Here is a 17,643-nt window from a genome sequence, read left to right on the forward strand (position 1 = left end):
ATCGCGTGCACGGGGGCTTACCCGGAGCCGGATCAGATGGGGGTAGTAGTCTCGTGGCGGTGACCCGGTCCGTGCCCAGGGAGTCAAACTAAGTGGCGAGTCTATTAGCAGTAGATGTTGGATGACTACGCCACCCGTTGAATGCAGCTTTGGAGCTGCCGCTGCAGGGCAGACCGCTGAGGCCGGTGGAAGGATGGTGCAGCGGGGATGGTATAACCCCCAACGGGAGGGGTATGGCCTCAGGGCAGCCGACGTGGATGATGGGGGTAGCAGGAACCACTCAGAGACGATGCGTGTAGTTCAGGGTCTTTACTGGTGACAAAGATAGACCCTCCCGGAGTACTTGCTAGCGATCGGGGCCTGGTCAGTCCTTGAGCAGATGGGATCTCCCCTGGCCAGGCGGAGTTGTAGGCCTTCCCAGCTAACTGTACTCTTCTGGCTACCTTGCTAGAGGCGGGTAAAAGTAGCCCACGTCCCTGAGTGTACCGTGTGGTGCTCACCCGTATGGCCGGTGACTCGGGGCCTTCTATTGGCTTCCGCTCCACGATGGCGGTGCTGGTCCCACGCGTGTGACCGTGCCTTCGGGTTTCTGGGCCAGAGGACCTGCAATCCCCTGCCGGTCGGTTTCTGCTGCTGGGTAAGGATTAGTCCCCACAGCCTCGGACTCCGGGTCCGGTGATAACTTCTCAGTCAGGGCGAGCTCTACAGCTTCCAGCCCCTGACTCCTTGCAGCACTGCTCCCACAGAGCTCCTGTTGTTTCTTCCTATGCTGCTTCTCTTCTCTCCTCTTGTTCTCTCTCTCTCTCTACCCTGCCTCAGCCCCAGGTTTATATAGGGGAAGTTCTTCCCCTCCCAGGACTGGGCAGGAGGTGTGGCATGCATAAGATCCCTGACCAAGAGACCTCCCACCTGCTCTCAGACATAACATTGCTGTTACTGTGGAAACCAGACCCCTGGGGTGCCACATTCCCCCCTAGTGAAATTTAGTACTCCGGGACTAAACATATTTTTAGAAAAACATAACAAGGTATAAACAATAATAATACAATAAGAAAAACACATAAAGATGGTTACGGCGTGTCCGCAACCGGGTGCAGTCTTTGAAGAAAACAAAGGTGTCCATTTCACCAAAACAGGGAGACGTAACCAGGTAGGGGTCTGTCCTGCCCCGAGTCCTTAACAGTCTTTAGTCCATTCCTGGGTTACGCTCCAACCATGTACAAGGATTCCCGGTAAATCCACTAAGGACTCCTATAAATAACTAGAAACACATAATTATTTACAGGATATGGCCGCTCTCAGTCCTCGGCCAGTGGGGATAAGGAATGGCTGCTCACAGTCCTCAGCCTGGTTTAAGATAGGGGCACATGGGGAACAATTCACTAATCCCAACGGGGACCATATTTTAATTAGCAGCAGTCCTTGTACCCTTACGGGTAACTATTTACAGCTCTTTATTCACGCTACTTCCCTTCAGTAGCTATGTCCTCTTTGTGCTCCCTCCTGAGGGTAGTCCTCAGACCCGTCCGGGTCCTCTTGGCTTTCCTCGTATTGGTAGTACTGCAGCTCCTCCTCGGTTAGCTGGGTTAGTATCTCTGCGACAGTCCTCCTCCCAGTTGGCCAGGACTTTACCTCCCTTTGGGCTGCCCCGGTTAATTGGGCCACCAGGATGCTCACTTTTTGCTCCTCTGTGAGGGGGTACACCTGGAAGAGGCTATCCAGCTTTTCTCTAAAGTCATGCAGGGTATGTGACTCCCCTGAGTACTGGGGTAGCCAGGCTGCCCCCGGGATATAGGGCATGGTGAAAGGCATGACCGCAACAGCCGTGGCGCTGGCGGGGGTTGAAGCGGTGAAGCTCTCCTCCGTATCCGGCATCCTTCTCCCCCCTAGTGGACCGTGGCCTACCTTGCGATGATCCTCTTCCGTAGGCCGCGGCTCCGCAGTGGATCGTCAGGGTCGAGGACCTTCCGTCGCGCTCATGTGACGTCGGCGTCTGCTGGGCTCCTTCCAGGACCTTACGCAACGTCCGGACGTGAGGCGGGGCTTCAGTTCTCGCGCGCCTTCGGAGTCCACGCCCCTCTTCTTCCCGCGCGGCGTCTTCAAGATGGCGTCCAACGCCGGGAAAACTCCACGGATGGCGGGAAGAAGGCAGAAGATGGCGCCGGATGGCGGGAAAACTTCGCGGATGGCGGGAAGAAGGCAAAAGATGGCGCCGGATGGCGGGAAACTTCACCACTGGTAAGTTTGAACAGTCTTTTTCAGGCACGCAGTACCCGGTGGTTGTGGGCACGAGATCCTGCCGACTACGCCAAAAGTTGACGCACCCCTGGGCCTTCTGTGTCGTGCGGCATCGCGTGCACGGGGGCTTACCCGGAGCCGGATCAGATGGGGGTAGTAGTCTCGTGGCGGTGACCCGGTCCGTGCCCAGGGAGTCAAACTAAGTGGCGAGTCTATTAGCAGTAGATGTTGGATGACTACGCCACCCGTTGAATGCAGCTTTGGAGCTGCCGCTGCAGGGCAGACCGCTGAGGCCGGTGGAAGGATGGTGCAGCGGGGATGGTATAACCCCCAACGGGAGGGGTATGGCCTCAGGGCAGCCGACGTGGATGATGGGGGTAGCAGGAACCACTCAGAGACGATGCGTGTAGTTCAGGGTCTTTACTGGTGACAAAGATAGACCCTCCCGGAGTACTTGCTAGCGATCGGGGCCTGGTCAGTCCTTGAGCAGATGGGATCTCCCCTGGCCAGGCGGAGTTGTAGGCCTTCCCAGCTAACTGTACTCTTCTGGCTACCTTGCTAGAGGCGGGTAAAAGTAGCCCACGTCCCTGAGTGTACCGTGTGGTGCTCACCCGTATGGCCGGTGACTCGGGGCCTTCTATTGGCTTCCGCTCCACGATGGCGGTGCTGGTCCCAAGCGTGTGACCGTGCCTTCGGGTTTCTGGGCCAGAGGACCTGCAATCCCCTGCCGGTCGGTTTCTGCTGCTGGGTAAGGATTAGTCCCCACAGCCTCGTACTCCGGGTCCGGTGATAACTTCTCAGTCAGGGTGAGCTCTGCAGCTGCCAGCCCCTGACTCCTTGTAGCACTGCTCCCACAGAGCTCCTGTTGTTTCTTCCTATGCTGCTTCTCTTCTCTCCTCTTGTTCTCTCTCTCTCTCTACCCTGCCTCAGCCCCAGGTTTATATAGGGGAAGTTCTTCCCCTCCCAGGACTGGGCAGGAGGTGTGGCATGCATAGGATTCCTGACCAAGAGACCTCCCACCTGCTCTCAGACATAACATTGCTGTTACTGTGGAAACCAGACCCCTGGGGTGCCACAACTGCACCAGCAGAATAGTGAGTGCAGCTCTGGAGTATAATACAAGAGGTAACTGAGGATCAGTAATGTAATGTATGTACCCAGTGATTGCACCAGCAGAATAGTGAGTGCAGCTCTGGAGTATAATACAGGATGTAACTCAGGATCAGTAATGTAATGTATGTACACAGTGACTGCACCAGCAGAATAGTGAGTGCAGCTCTGGAGTATAATACAGGACGTAATTCAGGATCAGTAATGTAATGTATGTACAAAGTGACTGCACCAGCAGAATAGTGAGTGCAGCTCTGGACTATAATACAGGATGTAACTGAGGATCAGTAATGTAATGTATGTACACAGTGACTGCACCAGCAGAATAGTGAGTGCAGCTCTGGGGTATAATACAGGATTTAACTCAGGATCAGTAATGTAATGTGTGTACACAGTGACTGCACCAGCAGAATAGTGAGTGTAGCTCTGGAGTATAATACAGGATGTAACTCAGGATCAGTAATGTAATGTATGTACACAGGGACTACACCAGCAGAATAGTGAGTGCAGCTCTGGAGTATAATACAGGATGTAACTCTGGATCAGTAATGTAATGTGTGTACACAGTGACTTCACCAGCAGAATAGTGAGTGCAGCTCTGGAGAATAATACAGGATGTAATTCAGGATCAGTAATGTAATGTATGTACAAAGTGACTGCAAAGTGAGTGCAGCTCTGGGGTATAATACAGGATGTAACTCAGGATCAGTAATGTAATGTGTGTACACAGTGACTGCACCAGCAGAATAGTGATTGCAGCTCTGGGGTATAATACAGGATGTAATTCAGGATCAGTAATGTAATGTATGTACAAAGTGACTGCACCAGCAGAATAGTGAGTGCAGCTCTGGGGTATAATACAGGAGGTAACTCAGGATCAGTAATGTAATGTATGTACACAGTGACTGCACCAGCAGAATAGTGAGTGCAGCTCTGGAGTATAATACAGGATGTAACTCAGGATCAGTAATGTAATGTATATACACAGTGATTGCACCAGCAGAATAGTGAGTGCAGCTCTGGAGTATAATACAGGATGTAACTCAGGATCAGTAATGTAATGTATGTACATAGTGTCTGCACCAGCAGAATAGTGAGTGCAGCCCTGGAGTATAATACAGGATGTAACTCAGGGTCAGTAATGTAACGTAAGTACACAGTGATTGCACCAGCAGAATAGTGAGTGCAGCTCTGGAGTATAATACAGGATGTAACTCAGGATCACCACAGGATCAGTAATGTAATGTATGTACACAGTGACTGCACCAGCAGAATAGTGAGTGCAGCTCTGGAGTATAATACAGGATGTAACTCAGGATCAGTAATGTACTGTATGTACACAGTGACTGCACCAGCAGAATAGTGAGTGCAGCTCTGGAGTATAATACAGAATGTAACTCAGGATCAGTAATGTAATGTATGTACACAGTGACTGCACCAGCAGAATAGTGAGTGCAGCTCTGGAATATAATACAGGATGTAACTCAGGATCAGTAATGTACTGTATGTACACAGTGACTGCACCAGCAGAATAGTGAGTGCAGCTCTGGAGTATAATACAGGATGTAACTGAGGATCAGTAATGTAATGTATGTACACAGTGACTGCACCAGCAGAATAGTGAGTGCAGCTCTGGAGTATAATACAGGATGTAACTCAGGATCAGTAATGTACTGTATGTACACAGTGACTGCACCAGCAGAATAGTGAGTGCAGCTCTGGAGTATAATACAGGATGTAACTCAGGATCAGTAATGTAATGTATGTACACAGTGACTGCACCAGCAGAATAGTGACTGCAGCTCTGGAGTATAATACAGGATGTAACTGAGGATCAGTAATGTAATGTATGTACACAGTGACTGCACCAGCAGAATAGTGAGTGCAGCTCTGGAGTATAATACAGGATGTAACTGAGGATCAGTAATGTAATGTATGTACACAGTGACTGCACCAGCAGAATAATGAGTGCAGCTCTGGAGTATAATACAGGATGTAACTCAGGATCAGTAATGTATTGTATGTACACAGTGACTGCACCAGCAGAATCGTGAGTGCAGCTCTGGAGTATAATACAGAATGTAACTCAGGATCAGTAAGGTAATGTATTTATACAGTGACTGCACCAGCAGAATAGTGAGTGCAGCTCTGGGGTATAATACAGGATGTAACTCAGGATCAGTAGTGTAATGTATGTACACAGTGACTGCAGCAGCAGAATAGTGAGTGCAGCTCTGGAGTATAATATAGGATGTAACTCAGGATCAGTAATGTATGTACACAGTGACTGCACCAGCAGAATAGTGAGTGCAGCTCTGGAATATAATACAGGATGTAACTCAGGATCAGTAATGTAATATATGTACACAGTGACTGCACCAGCAGAATAGTGAGTGCAGCTCTGGAGTATAATACAGAATGTAACTCAGGATCAGTAATGTAATGTATGTATACAGTGAATGCACCAGCAGAATAGTGAGTGCAGCTCTGTAGTATAATACAGAATGTAACTCAGGATCAGTAATGTAATGTATGTACACAGTGACTGCACCAGCAGAATAGTGAGTGCAGCTCTGGAGTATAATACAGGAGGTAACTCAGGATCAGTAATGTAATGTATGTACACAGTGACTGCACCAGCAGAATAGTGAGTGCAGCTCTGGAGTATAATACAGGATGTAACTCAGGATCAGTAATGTATGTACACAGTGACTGCACCAGCAGAATAGTGAGTGCAGCTCCAAAGTATAATACAGGATGTAACTCAGGATCAGTAATGTAATGTATGTACACAGTGACTGCACCAGCAGAATAGTGAGTGCAGCTCTGGGGTATAATACAGGATGTAACTCAGGATCAGTAATGTAATGTATGTACACAGTGACTGCACCAGCAGAATAGTGAGTGCAGCTCTGGGGTATAATACAGGATGTAACTCAGGATCAGTAATGTAATGTATGTACACAGGGACTGCACCAGCAGAATAGTGAGTGCAGCTCTGGAGTATAATGCAGGATGTAACTCAGGATCAGTAATGTAATGTATGTACACAGTGACTGCACCAGCAGAATAGTGAGTGCAGCTCTGGAGTATAATACAGGATGTAACTCAGGATCAGTAATGTAATGTATGTACACAGTGACTGCACCAGCAGAATAGTGAGTGCAGCTCTGGTGGATAATACAGGATGTAACTCAGGATCAGTAATGTAATGTATGTACACAGTGACTGCACCAGCAGAATAGTGAGCGCAGCTCTGGAGTATAATACAGGATGTAACTCAGGATCAGTAATGTAATGTATGTACACAGTGACTGCACCAGCAGAATAGTGAGTGCAGCTCTAGAGTATAATACAGGATGTAACTCAGGATCAGTAATGTAACGTATGTACACAGTGACAGCACCAAGAGAATAGTGAGTGCAGCTCTGGAGTATAATACAGGATGTAACTCAGGATCAGTAATGTAATGTATGTACACAGTGACTGCACCAGCAGAATAGTGAGCGCAGCTCTGGAGTATAACACAGGATGTAACTCAGGATCAGTAATGTAATGTATGTACACAGGGACTGCACCAGCAGAATAGTGAGTGCAGCTCTGGAGTATAATGCAGGATGTAACTCAGGATCAGTAATGTAATGTATGTACACAGTGACTGCACCAGCAGAATAGTGAGTGCAGCTCTGGAGTATAATACAGGATGTACCTCAGGATCAGTAATGTAATGTATGTACACAGTGACTGCACCAGCAGAATAGTGAGTGCAGCTCTAGAGTATAATACAGGGTGTAACTCAGGATCAGTAATGTAATGTATGTACACAGTGACTGCACCAGCAGAATAGTGAGTGCAGCTCTGGAGTATAATACAGGATGTAACTCAGGATCAGTAATGTAATGTATGTACACTGTGACTGCACCAGCAGAATAGTGAGTGCAGCTCTAGAGTATAATGCAGGATGTAACTCAGGATCAGTAATGTAATGTGTGTACACAGTGACTGCACCTGCAGAATAGTGAGTGCAGCTCTGGAGTATAATACAAGATGTAACTCAGGATCAGTAATGTAATGTATGTACACAGGGACTGCACCAGCAGTATAGTGAGTACAGCTCTGGAGTATAATACAGGATGTAACTCTGGATCTGTAATGTAATGTGTGTACACAGTGACTGCACCAGCAGAATAGTGAGTGCAGCTCTGGAGAATAATACAGGATGTAATTCAGGATCAGTGATGTAATGTATGTACAAGTGACTGCACCAGCAGAATAGTGAGTGCAGCTCTGGAGAATAATACAGGATGTAATTCAGGATCAGTAATGTAATGTATGTACACAGTGACTGCACCAGCAGAATAGTGAGTGCAGCTCTGGGGTATAATACAGGATGTAACTCAGGATCAGTAATGTAATGTGTGTACACAGTGACTGCACCAGCAGAATAGTGAGTGCAGCTCTGGAGTATAATACAAGAGGTAACTGAGGATCAGTAATATAATGTATGTACACAGGGACTGCACCAGCAGTATAGTGAGTGCAGCTCTGGAGTATAATACAGGATGTAACTCTGGATCAGTAATGTAATGTGTGTACACAGTGGCTGCACCAGCAGAATAGTGAGTGCAGCTCTGGAGTATAATACAGGATGTAACTCAGGATCAGTGATGTAATGTATGTACAAAGTGACTGCACCAGCAGAATAGTGAGTGCAGCTCTGGGGTATAATACAGGATGTAACTCAGGATCAGTGATGTAATGTGTGTACACAGTAACTGCACCAGCAGAATAGTGAGTGCAGCTCTGGAGTATAATACAAGAGGTAACTGAGGATCAGTAATGTAATGTATGTACACAGTGACTGCACCAGCAGAATAGTGAGTGCAGCTCTGGAGTATAATACAAGAGGTAACTCAGGATCAGTAAAGTAATGTATGTACGCAGTGACTGCACCAGCAGAATAGTGAGTGCAGCTCTGGAGAATAATACAAGAGGTAACTGAGGATCAGTAATGTAATGTATGTACACAGTGACTGCACCAGCAGAATAGTGAGTGCAGCTCTGGAGTATAATACAAGAGGTAACTCAGGATCAGTAATGTAATGTATGGACACAGTGACTGCACCAGCAGAATAGTGAGTGCAGCTCTGGAGTATAATACAGGATGTAATTCAGGATCAGTAATGTAATGTATGTACAAAGTGACTGCACCAGCAGAATAGTGAGTGCTGCTCTGGGGTATAATACAGGAGGTAACTCAGGATCAGTAATGTAATGTATGTACACAGTGACTGCACCAGCAGAATAGTGAGTGCAGCTCTGGAGTATAATACAGGATGTAACTCAGGATCAGTAATGTAATGTATGTACACAGTGATTGCACCAGCAGAATAGTGAGTGCTGCTCTGGGGTATAATACAGGAGGTAACTCAGGATCAGTAATGTAATGTATGTACACAGTGACTGCATCAGCAGAATAGTGAGTGCAGCTCTGGACTATAATACAGGATGTAACTCAGGACCAGTAATGTAATGTATGTACACAGGGACTGCACCAGCAGAATAGTGAGTGCAGCTCTGGAGTATAATACAGGATGTAACTCTGGATCAGTAATGTAATGTGTGTACACAGTGACTGCACCAGCAGAATAGTGAGTGCAGCTCTGGAGAATAATACAGGATGTAATTCAGGATCAGTAATGTAATGTATGTGCAAAGTGACTGCACCAGCCGAATAGTGAGAGCAGCTCTGATCAGCTGCTAGTCAGTGTGGTGATTGCGAGTGTGGTGGCTGCAGATCCTGCTGTTAGCTCCTGATCTCTGAGAACCAACACCTCTCCACCTGGGGACCTGCTCTCTCTCTTTCCCGGAGGGAGAGCTGGTTTCTGGGATGAGTGAAGGAGCCAAGCCCCAGGCTTCTGCTTTCCGAACCAGGCCTGCGGGGGGCAGAAGAAACCAGCAACCGGCCTGCACATCAGAGGACTCGGGGGTGAGACGCTGCACCAGGAGTCGCAGCAATGTGGCTCCTACTCCTCCCGGGATTGTGGAGACCCCTAGAAGCCGCAAGGCTTCCAGCATGGAGGTAAAGCCTGACGGCGGCGTGCGTGATGGTGCTCCTTCCGGAGGAAAGCGGAGTGCTCACGGAGGTGAGGCCGACCTCCCTGAGGGGGGTTGGGCGCTGCAGGGACCCCGGGAGTCTGTGTCCACCTATGCCTCCCGGGTCATGATCCGCCTCCATGAGTATGAAGATGCCAGTAAGCTCATCAGGAGGCTCCGGGAGGAGCTGCGCTTTACAAGCGCCAAAGCTGCGGGGGCCTCCAAACAGAGCAAAGCTAAACTCCAGGCCGAGGTAAAGCGACTGACCAGCGAGATTCACCTGCTGGAACTGAGGAAAGCTGACATCAGGGAGCAGAGTGGTCATTTCAAAGAAAAACTAATAAATGAAGACCGCTTTAGAGAAATGGCTGATACCAGAGAGCAAAGGCAGATGGGGCTGCAGCCTGAGAGCCAGGTGGATGATGAGAGTGATGATGACCAGCAGGAAGCCCCACCTGGCAGCCTGCAAAGTCACCCGCAGGCCACGTGCAGCGAGCTCCCTGCAGGACAGGCGACAGTGACATCCGGTCGCAGTTCTGCCGGCTCTGGGGAGGACAGTGACAGCAGCGGCCAGGGAGGGGCGCTAATGGCGGAGATTAAGCTCCTGGAGTCCCCAGTGTGCCTCCAAAACTTCCATCTTGGTGACGATCTACCAGAAGAGGCACCTGGGGGCCACAAAAAGGCAAAGAAGACCAAGCCAAAGCTGCAGGAGGCGGTAAGATACGTATATGCCCCCCTCCCTGTACCCCCTGAGTCGGCGGCAGGCTCAGCTCGCTGTATAAGCCCCGTTGCCCAGCCCAGCCCGGGTTCTGCTGTGGATCCGGTGCAAAGGCGCGGGGAGATTACAGAGCGCGGTAGTGAGGCGCAGAGCTCCGTCTCTGCTTGTAGTAGTGGGGACGTAGCAGGAGGTGCATCAGCCGAGAGGCTGGACAGTGAGGGCGGCCCGGCGGCGGGCGTTCCATCAGGCCACGATGCTGTGGTGCGCTCCTCAGTGGGAGGGGGAGCAGCCCGGTGTCGGGGGCAGCTCCGGTAGCCTCGGCACCTCTGAATGCTGTTGCCGCTGATCACTTAGTTGAGAAGCGACGGCAGTGTGAGGGGGCTGTCGGGGCTGAGCGTTCCGGTCCTCCCACGAAAGTGCTATTTTGTGTTGGCGTCGCTGGTCCGGAAGATCCTGATGCTAAAGATCAGCGGCGCCTAACAGCATCTAAAGATCAGCGGCACATTATTCCGAATGCCAAACAGCGGAAATTACCGACCAATGATGTGGAGGGCACACATAAGACCGGGGGTGAGGTCGCCTCCAGTTCTATGGAGGTGACTGAGCCCCTTGTGCCTGATGCGGAGGTCAAAATGTCATCCGCCATTGTTACTGGTCCAGCAGGAATGAATGTGATGGTGGGGGTGAATGAGGCTAATTCATTGTCTAGTGGTGTGGTTGCTGGTTTGGTGGAGGGTGAGATGGAGGTGGGTAATGGTGTTGCTGTTCGGGCTGATGTGGTCACTGGTCCGGTTGCCCCCCCGGGGGTGGCAACACCTGTCCAGAGTTATGCCAGTGTCACCTCCGGGGCAAATAGGGCATCCTCCTTGTCTCCGGGCTTTGGGGACGGCATGTTGCAACGGCGCCTTCTGGAGGCTCTAAAGAAGGGGGAGAGATCACTAATGGTAGAGGGTCGAGAGGTTGATCTATCCTTCTGGATAGAGAGGCATGGCCTCGGGGCCTTCCGAGAGCAAAAAGGGGGGGATACAGTGTGGTCCCTCCCAACAGCCAGGCCAGGCAGTGTGCGTAGGAATGTGGTCCGTCTTCGGTGGAGGGGCAGTGATGCATGTCCTCCAAGGTCTAAAGTTGTGGAGCTCCTGCTGAGGATGGGCTTCAAGGCGATTGACATCTACGCCTTGATACATCCCTATTCCACGCCTGAGTTTGATATCAGCTTTGTTCGGCCGGAGGGGCTTGAGCTCTTCTGGGCGAATTATGAGTTGGCAAAAAATGAGCCCGGCTGGTGAGACTTTGCCATTCAGGCAGTGTCTCGCCAAAACCAGATCAAGAAAGTGACCGTGATGACTCGTAACGAGTCGCTTTCTTCCTATGACATCATGACGTGGCTTGGTCGGTATGGAGAGGTGGTGGAGATGCCAAAGAAAAACCGCGACGAGTTTGGTATCTGGTCAGGGGCCTGGACGTTTATGGTAAAACTTAAGCGTTCAGGTGGTACGGTTGCCCACATTCCATCGTCTGCCTTCCTGGGTAGGGATCGTATCCTGGTCTTCTACCAGGGGCAACCGAAGCTCTGTCACAGGTGCGGCGACCCCACACACTTCAGTGCAAACTGCACCGTGCAGAAATGCGCGTTGTGTGGGGGTGTCGGCCATCTTGCCGCCTCTTGTGTGGAGATTAGGTGCCACCTGTGTGGTGAGTTAGGTCACCCATTCAGCCGTTGTCCTCGCTCCTTCGCTAATGCAGTCGAGACCCCGGTGGGAGTAAGCCGTGAGGCCGATTCTGCTGGGGAGGGGACTAGCAGGGGTGGGGGAGCCGAGGGGCCAGGGAAGAAAAGCAATAAAAAGACGCCTGCTCAGCTGAGGCGTCTAGACAAGCGCAGACAGGAGAGGGAGCGGGGCGAGCCCCAGACTACCGGGGCAGCCCCTGTCCTGGATGCCAGTCTTGCTGCTGAGGCCCCGAGGGATGATGAGTTGGATGAGGAGGTCAGGAGGATCCACAGGGAGGAAACCGCCTCTGCCTCAGAATCCTCCCATTATGAAAGTATGGATGAGGATAATAAGCGGTGGCTAGAGAACAAGCGTAAGCTCGGCACCAAAAAGAAGAAAAAGAAGGGAAATAAAACATCTTCTCCCGCTCTGACCAAGGTACCTAAGGAAGGTAAAACTGACTCCCCTCTGGTTGGTCTTTCTAACCGGTTCCAAGCCCTTGATAACATTTCTTCCTCTGAGGAGGAGGCCGAGGGTGAGGTTCCGGCTTCAGCGGAGCTTACAGGGGGTGCCGAGTCTCCTTCTCCTGGGGATGCAGGGTCCTTGGGGGGAGGGACTGGCCCAGAGTCCGGAGACGAGGACGAGAAAAGAAGGAAAAATGTGGGAATGGACACCTCTGTGTCATTAAAGAGGGGGAAGGATTCCTCCTCTGAGGCAGAGGGTAAGGGGAGTGGGAAGAAGAAAGCCATCTAACTCAATCACCAATGATGGCGGTACCCACTCCGTTGACGCTGGCTTCCATTAATGTCGCCAGCATTAAGTCAAATATGGCTAGATTTGCGGCCTTTGATTTTCTCAGCCGGGTTGAAGCTGACATTTTCTTTTTGCAAGAGACCAGGCTGCCAAATATGGCAGAGGTGTTTATAGCTAAGAGGGAGTGGAGACTCGGGCCCTCCTATTGGTCTCTTGCGGCCGAGCCGTATAGCGGAGTGGCGGTCCTTTTTACCGCACCAGTAGAATGCCGATGGGTTATTGAGTTAGAAATGGGGAGGTGCCTGATATTAGATGTCCTCATGAAGGGACAGGAGCTTCGGCTCATTAACATTTATGGTCCCCAATCTAAGTGGGACCGGAAGTGTCTCTTTACGAGGATCAAGCCCTACCTTTTTACGAGTCGGCAGGTCGTCTTTGGAGGGGACTTCAACACTGTCACGAGGCCCCGGGATAGAGGAGGTTCCAGAGACAAGCTGACTTATGATAGCGTCGCCCTTAATAGTATAGCTAGTGAGGCTCGCCTGGTGGATGTCCACATCCGGCACACCGCAGGCCACGAGGGGTTCACCTATCATAGAGGTAACTGTAGGTCCAGGATAGACAGGTTTTATTTAAAGGAGGAAGCCGTCTCTTCAGCAGTATCTGTTGTTGAGGTGGAGTTCTCCGATCACTGTATGATTTTGTTTTCCCTGAATGTTACAGAGACCCCCCGGATGGGAAGAGGCTTTTGGAGGCTCAATTCGTCTCTCTTGGAAGAAGCGGAGATAAGACAGTCCTTTGAGGATTTTCTTCAGAGCCAGGTACCCTTACTGGATCTTTGTAGTAGTAAGTCAGAGTGGTGGGAGATGTTCAAGAAAAGGGAGGCGAGATTCTTCCACCAGCTCTCGAGCCTCAGGAGCCTGGACAGGTATCGCCTGTATCAGGGCCTGAGGAGGAAACTCGAGCATCTTGTCTCAACTGGAGGTAGCCGCGAGGAGATCTCCAGAGTGAAATCTTTGCTAATGAGGTGTCAGTATGATAGACACGCATCTTTGGTTTTTGAGAGGGATTACGGGAAGTACCGCTCGCCCGACCCTTACAGAAACTGCAAGATGTCAGTGAATAGTAAAGTTGTTACAGGACTGGTTGACACTACGCGGTCCCTGAAAAGATCCAGATCGGGGATCCTGGAGGTCGTCAGATCCTTCTACTCGCACCTCTTGGGGAAGAGGGATCTGGATTGGGATGAGATGTCGGCTTTTCTGGCTGAAGCCGTCCCCGAACCAGGGGTAGACCCCTCTCTTGGCGTTTTGACAGAGATGATCAGGGAAGAGGAAGCTAAGTTAAGAAGTTAAGAAATCTCCCGGTCCGGATGGCTTAACATCTGAATTCTATAAGACCTTTAAGGACGCCTTGGTTCCCCTCTTGACTGAGGTATTCAATGAGTGTCTTTCCTCGGGCACTCTGCCAAAGTCAATGAGGAGGTCTGCCCTGATCATCTTGTCAAAGGGTAAGGACCCATCTTGCATTGAGAATTGGCGTCCCATAGCGCTTCTCAATGCAGACAGGAAGGTTTTGGCAAAGGTGCTGTTTAATCGGCTGGTGAAATTTGCACCCCAGCTCCTTTCGGGGGCCCAGCATTGCTCTGTTCCGGGCTGCAGTACAATTAGTGCTGTACTCTGTGTCCGAGAGGCGGTGGAGCAGGGTAGGGCTGGCCACTGGAAGGGGTACATGCTGTCATTGGACCAGGCAAAAGCATTTGATCGGGTTAATCATGAGTACTTCTGGTCTGTCCTTCTGAGGTATGGCCTGCCGGGGGGTTCGTTGATTGGCTTAAGACCTTGTACGCTGGGGCAGAGAGTTTCCCACTTGTGAACGGTTGGATTGGCAGCTCTTTTGAGGTTGGGTGTGGTGTTCGCCAGGATTGTCCCTTGAGCCCGCTACTGTACGCGTTTTCGATTGACCCACTTCTTAGGAGGGTGGAGCGTGGACCGTTAGCTGGGATCGGGATGGACCGGGCAGCACCGGAAGCCACTCTGAGAGTGGTGGCGTATGCCGATGACGTCACCGTTTTTGTTTCCTCTGATGGGGAGGCAGAATGGCTGATGTCAGAGGTAAATCGCTACTCGGAGGCATCCGGGTCTAAGATCAACCGGGATAAGTGTGAGAGTCTCTGGCTGGGAGGAGGAGATCCTGGTTTTGATCTCCCGGACACCCTTCCAGAACTCAAAGTCTCTGCAAAAGTTCTTGGCATCGAATTTGGCCAGGGGGATTACCCCAAACAAAATTGGGACAGCAGGCTAGAGATCGCCACTCAGAAGGTGAACCAATGGAAGGGTTGGTCTTTGACCCTAAGGGAAAGGGTAAACCTGATCAAAACTTACCTGCTCCCTTTGCTGATCTATCTGGGCAGTGTGTGCATCTTGCCAGAGCCTCTCTGGACTCGGGTCTACAGTTTGTTCTTTCAACTGTTATGGGGGAATAGACTGAACCTGGTCAAGAGGGAGGTTACTTACCGTACGAGGAGACTAGGAGGGTTGGGTATGGTCAACCCTGTGGTATTCCTTGTGAATACCTTCATTAAGATCAATATTGCAAACCTCTGGAAAGAGAGGGCTCCTCCGTGGGTATTCTCCTGTAAGGGATGGTTTCAGCCTTTCTTCCAGGAATGGGAGACAGGAGGGCAAGTGAAGGATCTCCGCACACCGCATGGACATCTCCCGGCTTACGCTACCGTGGTTCTGAAGGTAATTCGCCGGTGGGGTCTGGGAATGTGGGAGGTCAGGACTCTGCCAAGGAAGCTCCTTGACAAAAGGGTTCTGTTGACCCATTTTCAGAGGCCTCTGGCGCTCAGGGATTGCCCAAGTCGGGATCTTGGGGTGGGTCTGCATCTTTTGAATTCTATCAGGATCCCCTCGAAGGTTTGGGACTTGGCTTGGCGCTGCTTCCATGGGAAACTGTGTGTGAGGGACAATCTGAAGTGTAGGAGCTCTGAGGACAGGAACTGTCCTCGGGAGCATTGTGGTACCATGCTTGAAAGCATGGACCACTTCCTGCTTCGTTGTCCCTTTAACACAGAGGTGTACAACAGGGTGGGCGCCTCCATTGGCTGGCCCCGGCTGGCCGGTCTCTCTTATGCGAAATGGGCCTATGGAGCATTCGGGGACCTGGGTGGTCGGGACCGCTGCACCTTATTTCTAGTTAGCGCAGTGGTTAGGTATCACACGTGGAACGCACGGTGCTTAGTATCGACGCAGCGGAAAATCCTCCCAGTGGACAATGTGTTTAGGACCATACTCGGTGACCTGGTGAAGGTGCGTTCTCTGGAGTATGAGAGACTGGGTACACGGAGGGCCGCTCTCCTCTGGAGGGGCTTTTCTTTTAGTGTGCCCTTGTCTGGTCATCTCCTCTCCTGGTGGTGGGCTGCTGCTGACACCATAGATTTTTGTTTTATTGATCAGTAGACAGTGATGTAGGGCTGCAGGCGCCGAACTTGGGCTTTGTCAGTTGTGGTTATTGTATTGTTTGTTTCCGTATATATTGTATATATGGGTTTGGGTGTAGGTGTTAGGTTGGGTGGAGGGAAAAGGGGGGAGGTGGGTTCATCTTGTGGGACACTGGTTATTTGGGTGAAAAACTGGCACTGCCTGATCTGGCCTATGGACGTTGGACATGGACTGAGCCATGAGACGCAGGACCAGCTCTCAGGTCAGTGCTGGGGAGGGACTGGTGGGCTCGAGTGTGGGGGGTTTTGTTTTGTCTTGTATATATTTATATAGTTAGCATTTATTTTATTTAAAAAAAAAAAAAAGAAATGTATATATTAGTTTGTATATAATTTGTCGGTTATTGTTTATTATATTGTTATTTTTTTGTTTGGTAACCGGACCAGATGTCACAGTGTAGATAGTTATTATTGTGTATATATGTATAATATGTGTGTGAGGAGAGAGGGAGCGGCTGGACCAGTTCATTACATTGTTTATTTTCTGGTTATTATTATTGTTATGTTTCTGATATTATTATTGTTATGTTTTTCATTTTTATAATAAAAGATCTACAGGATGTAACTCAGGATCAGTAATGTAATCTATGTACACAGTGACTGCACCAGCAGAATAGTGAGTGCAGCTCTGGAGTATAATACAGGATGTAACTCAGGATCAGTAATGTAATCTATGTACACAGTGACTGCACCAGCAGAATAGTGAGTGCAGCTCTGGAGTATAATACAGGATGTAACTCAGGATCAGTAATGTAATGTATGTACACAGTGACTGCACCAGCAGAATACTGAGTGCAGCTCTGGAGTATAATACAGGATGTAACTCAGGATCAGTAATGAAATGTATGTACACAGCGACTGAACCAGCAGAATAGTGAGAGCAGCTCTGGAGTATAATACAGGATGTAACTCAGGATCAGTAATGTATGTACACAGCGACTGCACCAGCAGAATAGTGAGTGCAGCTCTGGAGTATAATACAGGATGTAACTCAGGATCCGTAATGTAATGTATGTACACAGTGACGGCACCAGCAGAATAGTGAGTGCAGCTCTGGAGTATAATACAGGATGTAACTGAGGATCAGTAATGTAATGTATGTACACAGTGACTGCACCAGCAGAGTAGTGAGTGCAGCTCTGGGGTATAATACAGGATGTAACTCAGGATCGGTACAGGATAAGTAATGTAATGTATGTACACAGTGACTGCACCAGCAGAATAGTGAGTGCAGCTCTGGAGTATAATACAAGATGTAACTCAGGATCAGTAATGTAATGTATGTACACAGTGACTGCACCAGCAGAATAGTGAGTGCAGCTCTGGAGTATAATACAGGATGTAACTCAGGATCAATAATGTAATGTATGTACACAGTGACTGCACCAGCAGAATAGTGAGCGCAGCTCTGGAGTATAATACAGGATGTAACTCAGGATCAGTAATGTAATGTATGTACACAGTGACTCCACTAGCAGAATAGTGAGTGCAGCTCTGGAGTATAACACAGGATGTAA

Source organism: Phyllobates terribilis, unplaced genomic scaffold, assembly GCF_046119375.1.
Source record: "Phyllobates terribilis strain yellow unplaced genomic scaffold, ASM4611937v1 Scaffold_12__6_contigs__length_324123572, whole genome shotgun sequence".
Taxonomy (NCBI): domain Eukaryota; kingdom Metazoa; phylum Chordata; class Amphibia; order Anura; family Dendrobatidae; genus Phyllobates; species Phyllobates terribilis.